This window comes from Bos indicus x Bos taurus, chromosome 28, assembly GCF_003369695.1.
Source record: "Bos indicus x Bos taurus breed Angus x Brahman F1 hybrid chromosome 28, Bos_hybrid_MaternalHap_v2.0, whole genome shotgun sequence".
Lineage (NCBI taxonomy): Eukaryota > Metazoa > Chordata > Mammalia > Artiodactyla > Bovidae > Bos > Bos indicus x Bos taurus.
Window position 1 is genome coordinate 13035993 of NC_040103.1, and position 8989 is coordinate 13044981.

Here is an 8989-nt window from a genome sequence, read left to right on the forward strand (position 1 = left end):
AAGGTCTGTCTAGTCAAAGCTATGGTTTTTCCAGTAGTCAGGTATGGATGTGAGAGTTGGACTCTAAAGAAAGCTCAGCCCAGAAGAATTGATGCTTTTGAACTCTGGTGTTGGAGAAGACTCTTGAGAGTCCCTTGGACTTAGAGGAGATCCAACCAGTCCATCCTAAAGGAGATCAGTCCTGGGTGTTCATTGGAAGGACTGATGTTGAAGCTGAAACTCCAATATTTTGGCCACCTGATACAAAGAGCTGACTCATTTGAAAAGACCCTGATGCTGAGAAAGATCAAAGGCAGGAGGAGGAGAAGGGGACGACAGAGGATGAGATGCTTAGATGGCATCACCGACTCAATGGACATGAGTTTGTGTGAACTCCAGGAGTTGGTGATGGACAGGGAGGCCTGGTGTGCTGCATTTCATGGGGTCACCAAGAGTTGGACACGACTGAGTGACTGAACTCAACTGAACTGAAATTGCCCCATCTTTCACCACCTGAAATCTGTTCAAGTACTTTTGATGTGACCCTTGTACTCTGAATGCTTCCTGTTATCTGGTTTGGCAAGATGCTTCAAGTTACTCTTGTGAATCTCCTGCTCAGGACTAGAATAGTCATTTCCTCAATAAGCTTTGATTTGTATATTGGAAAATGGCATTAAATATTAAATATAGAACATTAGGATGGTGGGAATCCTTACTTCTGGTTTGATCATTGTTTTCTAGGTCTTCTCAGTGGGAAGAGCTAGATACTACATGTATGCTAAAATATTCTGGTAGTTGTCTACAGATACATCCAATCAAACTGCAAACTTTGACATTTCTACTTAACTTCTCTGTGACATCTTTTCTCCTTTCTTCCACAATTAGAAACATAATTTTCAAGGACACAGATCCTTGTCACACCCAAAGATCCAAATCACAAAAAGGTCAATGTGATAGAAAAATATACCTAATAAACTATATAGATTGTGAAATATGATATACCTATAAATAGCTGTGTATAGACATAGAGAGGAAGGGACAAAGGTGGGCAGAGAAAAGGGGTGAACACATAAAATTAAATGCTTGTATATATCACAAGAAACAACTTTCAGTCAGTTGTTCAACTTATCACTAGATGCGATTTTAATTAGCTTCCAAACAAGATTGAAGACAAAATCAAACAAAAATACCTTAAAGAAATACCCTAAGTTCATAAAAACTGTTTTGATGAAGGCTAACTTGGAAAGGCTTTCACCTGGAATCAAGACTGACAGGAGAAATGTCAAATGTCAGATATGCAGATGACACCACCCTTATGGCAGAAAGTGAAGAGGAACTGAAGAGCCTGTTGATGAAAGTGAAAGAGTAAAAAAGCTGGCTTAAAACTCGACATTCAAAAAGCTAAGATCATGGCATCTGGTCCCATCACTTCATGGCAAATAGATGAGGAAACAATGGAAACAGCGACAGACTTTATTTTCCTGGACTCCAAAATCACTGCAGATTGTGACTGCAGCCGTGAAATTAAAAGACGCTTGCTCCTTGGGAGGAAAGTTATGACCAACCTAGACAGCGTATTAAAAAGTAGAGACATTACTTTGCTGACAGAGGTCCGTCTAGTCAGAGCTATGGTTTCTCCAGTAGTCATGTATGGATGTGAGACTTGGACTATAGAGAAAGCTGAGCGCCGAAGAATTGATGCTTTTGAACTGTAGTGTTGGAGAAGACTCTTGAGCGTCCCATGGACTGCAAGGAGATCCAACCAGTCCATCCAAAAGAAAATCAATCCTGAATATTCATTGGAAGGACTGATGTTAAGCTGAAGCTCCAATACTTTGGCCACCTGATGCGAAGAACTGACTCATTGGAAAAGACCCTGATGCTGGGAAAGATTGAAGGCAGGAGGAGGAGGGGACGACAGAGAATGAGATGGTTGCATGGTATCACCCACTCTATGGACATGAGTTTGAGAAGGCTCCGGAGTTGGTGATGGACAGGGAGGCCTGGCGTGTTGCAGTCCACCAAGTCGCAAAGAGTCAGACATGACTGTGTGACTGAACTGACTGAACTCGGAAAGGACCACTTTCGAATGGGAGTGTGCTTGTCAGAAGCAGCTACACACCACCCTCTGGTGGTCTTCTGAGGAATGGCAGGAACCGCTGCTGGGATCTAGGGCATCGTGGGCAAAAGCAGTCAACCTTCACACTTGCCACCTTCACTGTCTTACAGTTACAAGAAACCAAATTCTGTAAGAGTCACTGTTAGGGTTCACAAACTTATGGTAAGTGAGAGAAGTCATTCAAGAACACCACATATTGTATAATTCCATTTATGGAGTAGACAAGTTCTCCACTGTGGAACAGGCAAACCTACAAGTGACAGAAAGTAGATTCATTGTGTCCACGATTAGGAGAGGTTGGACGGTAGTGGGAATTGACTGCTAGGAGTAAAAGGTGTGTTTTGTGGATGATGACAAGGCTCTAAAATGGATTATGATGATGGTTCTAAAACTCTGAATATCCTGAAAGCTACTGCTGTTTACAATAAAAATTGGTGAATTGCACAGCCATGAATTATGCCTCAATAAAGCAGTTAAAAATTAGGCCTCCAGCCTTTTGAATAAAAAAATATAATGTTTGGAGATAATGTATATATGTTAAGTAGTCAAATTCTACAGGTAGAATTATTAGGTCTGATTTTGCATTAGTGTTCACTCAACAATTTGTATTAAGCCTCCAAATGTTATTTCTCTGTCTCTCTGGTTTCTACTAGCCAAGGCATGGTTTTTCTTAAGGTGAAGAGCTTCAAAATCCACCTGCTGCAATGTTCAAACCCAGGGGGATGGTTGGTGTTGAATATGAATCCAGGGTGAACTATTCAGAACTAGAACTCCCTTTCTAGGGTTTCTTAACTGCTCACTAAGAGGACTTTTCACTAGTCATGTATGGATGTAAGAGCTAGATCATAAAGAAAGTTGAGCACTGAAGAACTGATGTTTCTGAACTGTGCTGTTGGAAAAGACTCTTGAGAGTCCCTTGGACAGCAAGGAGATCAAACCAGTCCATCCTAAAGGAAATCAGTCCTGAATACTCATTGGAACGACTGATGCTGAATCTGAAGCTCCAATACTGTGGCACCTAATTAGCAGAACTGACTCATTGGGAAAGACCCTGATGCTGGGAAAGACAGGAGGAGAAGGGGATGACAGAGGATGAGATGTTGGATGGCATCACCAGCTCAATGAACATGAGTCTGAACAAGTTCCAGGAGTTGGTGATGGACAGGGAGGCCTGGCGTGCTGCAGTCCATGGGGTCTATGGGGTTGCAAAAAGTCAGACATAACTGAGCAAATGAACTGACTGACTCAAGAGGAAGATAAACATCTTGTTAACCAGAAAGAAGACATAAAGGCAAATTGAACATGGCTCGAGCTACCCACTACCTCCCTTCTCTATCAAAGGTCCTACAGAGAAGCATCCTAAAATTGTTAGATGCCTCCCCCTCACACATGAAATATAGTCTTAACATTTTAATTTAAACTAAGTTAATTTTATCCCAACTTTATCCCAGTTGATAGACAAAGTACTATCAACTATCAGTGCTTGATACATGGGCTCAAGGACAGAATTAGGCCCTACTGATTGAAGGCCTCCATGGTCTAGGTGGTTCTACTTAAGTACTATTCTTGAAGAACCAAGACTTCAATAATTTTTCTGTGTTTTGACTTCAGATAAAGATCTTTGTTGAGAAAAATAACTATTTACTAGCTTTTTGAGGTATGACCATACAACTTTTGATTTTCCTACAAGAGGCTTGTTTTATAACAGGTAATACAATATAACATTTCTTGTACAAGGCACTTATTAAGATTAGAACACCATTTGCTGAATTTCATCTAAGCATGAGAAATCTGGAAAGCCAATATTCACACTAAATTTCTTCAAACTCAGATCAGATCAGTCGCTCAGTAGTGTCCAACTCTTTGCGACCCTATGAATCGCAGCACGCCAGGCCTCCCTGTCCATCACCAACTCCCAGAGTTCACTCAGACTCACGTCCATCGAGTCAGTGATGCCATCCAGCCATCTCATCCTCTGTCGTCCCCTTCTCCTCCTGCCCTCAATCCCTCCCAGCATCAGAGTCTTTTCCAATGAGTCAACTCTTTGCATCAGGTGACCAAAGTACTGGACTTTCAGCTTTAGCATCATTCCTTCCAAAGAAATCCCAGGGCTGATCTCTTTCAGAATGGACTGGTTGAATCTCCTTGCAGTCCAAGGGACTCTCAAGAGTCTTCTCCAACACCACAGTTCAAAAGCATCAATTCTCCGGTGCTCAGCCTTCTTCACAGTCCAACTCTCACATCCATACACGACCACAGGAAAAACCATAGCCTTGACTAGACGAACCTTTACAATAGTATAATAGCATTTTTCAAAATTATCATACAATCCTCTACAGAATTATAACGACTTAATTTACTTCTGTTTCTCTTGCTGTGTCTTTCAGAGTATCATCAGAGAAAGGGTGACATTCAGCAAGCATGCTCACTTCAAAGCAATATATATTTGCTTTATGCCTTGAGTGTAACATTAACTGTTAAAGGAAAACAATCCATTAAGATACAGTCATGTTGTGCTTTATATGCCCATGTAATTACTGCCTTGTCAACTAAGTCCCTGATAAACAGAATGCCTAAAGATCTGAGTGGAGGGTCATAACATTGTACAGGATGCAGTGACCAAAATCATCAGAAAGAAAAAGAAATGCAAGAAGGCAAAATGCTCACCTGAGGAGGCCTTACAAATAGCTGAGGAAAGAAGAGAAGTGAAAGGCAAGGGAGAAAGGGAAAGATATACTCAACTGAATTTGAGAGAATAGCAAGGAGAGACAAGAAGCCCTTTTTTAAATGAACAATGTAAAGGAGTAGAGGAAAACAATAGAATGGAAAAGGCTAGAGATCTCTTCAAGAAAACTGGAGATCAGGGCTGGTGCCCTGGGATAACTGTGATGGATGGGATGGGGAGGGAGGTGGGAGGGGGTTCAGGATGAGGAACAAATGTACACCCATGGCTGATTCATGTCAATGTATGGCAAAAAACACTACAAAACTGTAATCAGCCTCAAATTAAAATAATTAAAAAAAAAGAAAACTGGAGATATCAAGGGAACATTTCATGCAAGGATGAGCACAATAAAGGACAGAGACAGTAAAGACCTAATAGAAGCAGAAAATATTAAGAAGAGGTAGTAAGAATAAACAGAACTATACAAGAAAGGTCTTGATGACCCGGATAACCATGACCGTGTGGTCACACACTCAGTGTCAGACATCCTAGAGTGTGAAGTCAAGTGGACCTTAGGAAGCCTTACTATGAACAAAGCTAGTGGAAGTGATGGAATTCTAGCTGAGTTATTTAAAATCCTAAAAGATGACTTAATATGTCAACAAGTTAGGAAAACTCAGCTGTGGCCACAGGACTGAAAAAGTTCAGTTTCATTCCAATTCCAAAGAAAGGCAATGCCAAAGAATGTTGCTCATACTACCCTACAATTGTGCTCATTTCACACGCTAGCAAGGTTATGCTCAAAATCCCTCAAGCTAGACTTCAGAAGTACATGAACTGAGAGCTTCCAGATGTACAAATTGGGTTTAGAAAAGGCAGAGGAACCAGAGATCAAATTGCCAACATTCATTGGATCCTTGAGAAAGCAAGAGGATTTGCTTCAATAAGTATGCTAAAACCTCTGACTGTGTGGATCCCAAAAAACTGCAGAAAATTCTTAAAGAGATGGGAATACCAGACCACTTACCTGCCCCCTGAGAAACCTGTATGCGGGTCAAGAAGCAACAGTTAGAACCAGACACGGAACAAGTGACTGGTTCCAGATTGGGAAAGGAGTACCTCAAGGCTGTATAGTGTCACCTTGCTTATTTAACTTCTATGCAAGTATATATTATGAAATGCCAGGCTGGATGAATCACAAGTTGGAATCAAGATTGCCTCATATTGTTGATATAAGGTTGTATATCAACAACCTCAAATATGCAGATAATAGCACTCTAGTGGCAGAAAGTGAAGAGGAACTAAAGAGCCTCTTGATGAAGATGAAAGAGGAGAGTGAAAAAACTGGCTTAAAACTCAACATTCAAAAACAACGATCATGACATCTAGTCCCATCAATTCATGGCAAATAGGTGGGGGAAAAGTGCAAACAGTGGCAGATTTTATTTTCTTGGGCTCCAGACAGTGACTACAGCCATGAAGTTAAAAGATGCTTGTTCCTTAGAAGAAAAGCTATCACATACTTAGACAGCATATTAAAAAACAGAGCCATCACTTTGCCAACAAAGGTCCATATATTCAAAGCTATGGTTCCAGTAGTCATGTACAGATGTGAGAGCTGGACCATAAAGAAGGCTGAGTGCAAAGAATTGAGGCTTTCAAATTGTGGTGATGGAGAAGACTCTTAAGAGTCTCTTGGATTGCAAAGAGATCAAACCAGTCAATCCTAAAGGAAATCAGTCCTGAATATTCATTGGAAGGATGGATGTTGAAGCTGAAGCTCCAATACTTTAGCCACCTGATGCAAAGAGCTGACTCACTGGAAAAGACCCTGATGCTTGGAGACTGAAGGCTAAAGGAGAAGGGGGCAACAGAGGATGAGATGATAGGATGGCATCATTCACTCAATGGACACGAGTGTAAGCAAACTCCAGGAGATAGTGAAGAACAGGGAAGCCTGGTGCACTGGGGTCCATGGAGTCACATGGCATCCCACTATTGCAACTGAGCAACGAAATATGATCCAGCAGTTCCACTTCTGTGCATATTATCTGGATAAAAACTATAAAAACTGTAGTTCCAAGGGAACTATGTAGGTTTTTATGACAAAGAAAGAAGTCAGGATGGGGCTACTTTTGAGGACAGGAGTAGTAACAGAGAATGGTCCCTTAGGAGGGACTTCAGGTGTTGATAATATTTTGTTTGAATTCCTGGTGTTTATATGGTTATCTTCACCTTTTTTCTTTCTTGTTAATTCATCTGTTACTACAATTATACCATGCACACTTTCATATAGTTCAGTGAAAAGTGTCGGATCAGGATGATGTCTCCTAGGTGGTCCTCCTCCTTGTTTCAAAAGAGTAGTTTCAGACCTGAGCCCAAAGCAAAAGTTCACTTTATCTAAAGTCTTCACCAATGACCCCAAACTGCCACTTATCTTGAAATTTACTGACTTCTAAAATATGAAGCTGGGTTTTCAGTAAACTTGGGCCAAATTCACTGAGTAGGCACAAAACATAGTTTAAGAAGATCTAGATACTGGAGAAATGCAGAGAAACTCAAATGCTCTGAACAGACACCAAAAATTCCTGACCATAAAATGGCCACATAAATAGCATCATTCTACAAATTTACTCTACCATCATTTCCTGGGACCTGTCAAAGAGAAATCACTGGGGTAAGTGGTATGAAGAAAATAAAATTCGGGAAATTTCTATGTGGGTTTTTACTTAATGCAGTAATTTCTAAAAGGAATGAAACTTGAAACCTGTAGACAAAAGTGTTTCATGTTCATTTTAAGATTTCCTTGATGTCTGGTGATGCTACAAAGTTTTCATATACATAGTAACTAATTGTACTTTCTTATGACTACATTTCAGTGTTTCTAATACATGCTTTTTGTCACATTTTAATAGCTTTGAAATTAGATTTGTAATGCATCTTAAAGTAAACGGCCTGTCATAATTTAACTGTCCAAATATTTTCTTTTGCAATAGTAAATAGAATACTGAAGCGTCTGGCAGTCCACTGCATTGTAGATTGTATGAAAATCTGCAACAGGATATTCTTTTTCTATTTTTATTGTATATTGGATGTTCATCTTTCAATTAATTTGTGAGTAGTTTATGCACGAGTGTTAAATCTGTCTCATAATCATTCAATGTATTTTCTCAGTCTGTGATTTCGCTTTGTTATATCTTTGTTGTTTTTGCTTTTGTTTCATGCTATATCAAATTATGTCCTTTAAAACTTTTTATTTATATTCTAAGTAATTGATGGTTTGCTTTTTAACTTTACATGCTGAATTCATGTACCATTATTAACCTTCTTTTCCCAAATCATTACCTGAATATTCCAAACTATTTCCAGTTTTAAATAACAATTTTAACACATATTCAGTTCTTATGTATTTGGCTCTGTTTCTATTCTCCTTTGAAGCCAGCACCAAATTTTAAATTATGTTTACAATAGTATGCATTTCCAATAAAATTTCGTACCTATTCTTTTGAGATTATGCATTTCCTGATGAAGTTTAAAATTACTTGTCAAGGAAAACAAAACCAAACTCTCAGAAAAAAAAAATTGTCATTTGACTCAAATTAAGTTTTACAGAGTTTCCTGTTAGAGTAAATCCAAATATTAAAAACTTGAATTTTCCCTGGTTCAAAAATGGGGAAGATTTTCCTCCCCTCTTTTCTTAGAGCATTTCTTTGTTAAAACTTGTAATTGAAATCCTTTTTCTGTCCCTTTGAGATGCATGCAAATCTTTTTTAAAAGTAAATAAACCTCTTGTTAGTTTTACCACCCAGGAATACCTTTAAAGGCCTTGGAGGCAAGTCTTTGAAATGTAAACAAACATCTAGGAAGATAGCACCCCATCTCCTCCTGCCTGTGGTAAACTCCCAGGCTCTTCGTTTACAAGTTGTAACTATTTGTCATAAACAAACAAGAAGCTTTACTTTTCATCTGGATAAAAGCAATTTACTGATAGAGATGGCCACCCCAATTACCATGTGAATTTAGGATGAAAGATAAAAGTGAGAAAACTTGACACCATTTACTACGCATTGTTCATCCCCCTAGCTTCGAGTACTATCTTTAAGTATTACTATGGCTATTCATCGCACTACCTCACGGTAGTTTCCTGTTTTCAAACCATACACTGAGGATGGCCAGCTCTAACCCGTCTCCACTGAGAGTAAAGAAAGGACCAGCTCAGATCGCGG